The sequence below is a fragment of the Oryzias melastigma genome, unplaced genomic scaffold (genome assembly GCF_002922805.2).
Source record: "Oryzias melastigma strain HK-1 unplaced genomic scaffold, ASM292280v2 sc00240, whole genome shotgun sequence".
Classification (NCBI taxonomy): domain Eukaryota; kingdom Metazoa; phylum Chordata; class Actinopteri; order Beloniformes; family Adrianichthyidae; genus Oryzias; species Oryzias melastigma.
In genome coordinates, this window is record NW_023416887.1 from 154,365 (window position 1) to 158,197 (window position 3,833).

Below are 3,833 nucleotides of genomic sequence, written 5' to 3' on the forward strand. Positions count from 1 at the left end.
GGTAATGAAAAAATTGGTCACTAAACTTAAAAATAAACCTACTATTTTTTTAAGCACTCCTACTTTTTTCTAATCTAATGAAGACTTTTTTTTATTTTTATTGTTTGCTCTTTTTGCCAGTACTAACTCCTGAAAAAGTTAGTGCAATTACTTTTTTCATCAATTGGGCACAGAAAAAAGCAGTGTAATAAAAACTTTCTTAAGGCGACTGTAAATCTGTCTCGTGTGAGATATCGTTTATACAGTCTTGCAATTGTCTCAGGGACTACTCTGGATCCTAAATATATGAATGACAGTATGAAATCAGGTGATCCCCACAGTTTACACAGTTCCTTGTAAACAAGCTTGTGAAGTTTCGTCCTGATGTACTCACAATCAATCACAAGTTTTTTCTCTCCAACTAACTCCATGATTTTTTCCAAAAGTTCGTTAGAAGTTGTGTCGAAATTGGAAGTGGAGTTGCAGTGCTTTGACTTGGAAAGGATCTTCGAAAACAGCCCATATAGTGATATTTCCAAAGAATCTCTCAGGTCATCTTGACTAATGTCTTCTTCATATGACGATATATCATCCAAGGATTCCTCTCTTGGTCTGATAGCACCACGACTGGCATTGATGCCGCTGGAGAAAAGCATGGGTGGAAGAGATGCTGATGAGTACACTGACTCTGTGTCCATAAACACCTGTTTTATGCCCCCAGCATATGAACTGGAGCTTGAAGTGTGGACACTGCTTGAGGATTCTGTTGTGGTGGTGTCATATTTTGGTGACCAACTTGGGCTGTTGGTTTCCGGTTTACAAGAGCAGCATTTTACTTTTTTACTCAAAGAGCTAATCATGTCTACAAGGTGATCAATTTTTGTAGGCTCAGGTGATTCCCATAAATCAGAGTCTGAATCTGAGTCTGAAGAGTCAGATTCAGACTCTGGAGGGAAGAGCGATGCTCGCAATTCCTCAAACTCTTTTTTCTTACTCTTTTTACTATGTTTTTTCAGATCTTTTGGGTCTTCCTCAGGGCTTGAAGGACCTGAAGTTCCAGTGATCCCTTTAAAAATTCTGCTGACTCTTCTTCCCATTTTTGACCATGTTGATTCTTTGCTAGCCGTTTTAGCGGGGTTGTTTCCCTTTTTCTCTGGACCCTCTCCCAGTTCCATGTTTGATTTCTTTTTTCCAAAATGGAATTTTTCAGGCAGTGATTGTGCCTCTGGGGATTTAGATAGAGTCTCTACGGGGGGTGGCTTATTTGAAAGCTGTTCTTTGTCCGTATGGTGTGCCTGCACCACTCCAGAGGGCCCTCTATTTGCATTATTCTGCTGGGTAAATTGAAAAACGGCCTGACGAATATATTCACTTGCGTCTTCAATATTTTCAGGTTGTTTCTCGAAGCCCAAGAATACAAGTTTCTTTTTTGGAGGCCTTTGAAATTCGTTCTTTAACCATCTGAGTTTGTCAAGAACGGATTTTTTCTCTTTGCCCGGCTCATGGGCGGAAACCGCGCCGGTTTCCGGTTTGTGCCTGGCTGCAGCCCCCCTGCCTGAGGCGGAAGTTTCGCCTTCCGGTGGTTCCCCGGCATGTTGGGACGTTAGCCGGGTCGCCTGGCCTAGAGCCGCAGTCAGTCTCCGCTGCGTAACTGGGGCGGGCGAGCCGATCACGTCTGGGTTATGTCTAGCTGGTAAGTTTCGATCCATGTTAACGACAGCCATTTTTTCCTCTAACGTCCTGATTATTTTAGCTTCTTCTTGAATTGCTAACTTGTAAGGTCTTCTTGATATTTGAAATGAAATGTGTTGCACTTGCGGATGCTCAAGGCTTTTCCTTCGCCTGCTCTTGACGACGATCATACACGTTAATGCGTAATCATATCGAGCTATGACAAACAACAAGGACAAAGTGACGATGGTTTATGCATGATGACGTCAGCATGACAAGTTATTAGACATATCGCTTGGATTGCGGTGCACGCTGGGTAGTTTTTGCTCTGACGTCACATGTCAATCATAAAATATCGCGAGAAAGGGGCGGGTGCAAGGCGAGTTTTTATTTTTTTAGTGTTTTGTTATTGTTTACGACAAACGTAAATCAGCAGTATGGATAGCAGCAGGGACATTTGCAAAAGCGATAGCTCAATTCACCGTACACTACAACCAATCCCTAGCACAGTCAACAGTCCCAGTCTGCCTGAAGTCCTCCACCATCGTTCCTCTGCCCAAGAAGCCTCACATCTCCAGCTTCAATGACTACAGACCAGTGGCTCTCACTCCAACAGCCGTGAAGTGCTTTGAAAGACTGGTCCATAACCACATCACTGCTGTTCTCCCACCAGGACTTGACCCTCACCAGTTTCTCTACAGGGAGAACCGATCCACAGAGGATGCCATAGCAACGGCTCTGCATGCTGCTCTTTCCCATCTGGAGCAGCGGGGGAGCTACGTGAGGATGCTCTTTGTGGATCACAGCTCGGCCTTTAACACCATCCTCCCTCACAAGCTGGTGGCCAAGCTGGAGGACCTGGGACTGCCCAGCTCAACCTGCCTGTGGATCAGCAGCTTCCTCTCTGGTCGCAGGCAGAGAGTCAGAGTGGACATTGTACATCCTCGGCACTCAGCCTCAGTACCAGCTCCCCCCAGGGTTGTGTACTGAGTCCTCTGCTCTACTCCCTGTACACGTACGACTGCACACCTGCCCACAACAGCAACACCATCGTAAAGTTTGCTGACGACACTACAGTGGTGGGACTCATCTCTGACGAATCAGCCTACAGAGATGAAGTGGAGCAGCTGTCTACATGGTGTTCATCCAACAACCTCCTCCTCAACAGAACGAAGACCAAAGAACTGATAATTGACTTCCAGAAGAAGAAGACGGACATTCTGCCACTATTCATCCGTGGGGACTGCGTGGAGAGGGTGACAGACTTCAGCTTCCTGGGAGTCCACATGGAGGAGAGCTTAACCTGGAGTTGCTGAAAAAGGCCCAGCAGAGACTGTATTTCCTGAGGTTACTCAGGAAAAACAACATCAACCAAAGACTGCTAGTGACATTCTACCACCGTGGAAAGTGCATTAACTTACTGCATATGCACTTGGTTCAGCAGCTGTACAGTGGCACAGAGGAAAGCTCTCCAGCGGGTCATCGACACAGCTCAAAAGATTGTTGGCTGCCCCCTCCCTACCCTGGAAAGCCTGCACAGCTCCCGCTGCCTCAACAGAGCGCAGATGATCACCAGAGACACATCACACCCCGGACACTCCCTGTTTGATCTGTTGCCTTCAGGCAAACGCTACAGGTCAGGTAGAGTAAGGACAAAAAGACTCCAGAACAGTTTCTACCCCACTGCAATAAACCTGGTAAATGTGGCGAGGAAGCATTAAACATGTAGCTCTTCCTGGAAACTGGGACAAAGTGGATGTTTCTCTCATATTTATTATTTTAATTATTTTTGCTCTGGTTTTAACAAATTCCTACTGAGTATCCTGTTTCTTTTTAAAAAATATTTAATTTATTTTTTTAATTGTGTAAATGTCCAGGTTTTACTTACCAGCACTTTCTTTATTTATTATTTATTAATTTATATTAAGTTTTTACCATGGGTTGATTTGAAGCGTGAATGTTGCACTGACCAGCAGACACTTTTTAATTTCATTGTACCTGAGACAATGACAAATAAAGATATCTATTTATCTATCAAATACGTCACTGAATGCTGCCTGTTTGATTATTAAGATAATTACGATTTTTCTTCAAATTTATGCTAACGCTAATTTGCCACAATGGGGATTAGTTTTTTTATTGACATAATATTTCAACTGTACAGTATGAAAATCTCAAAACTA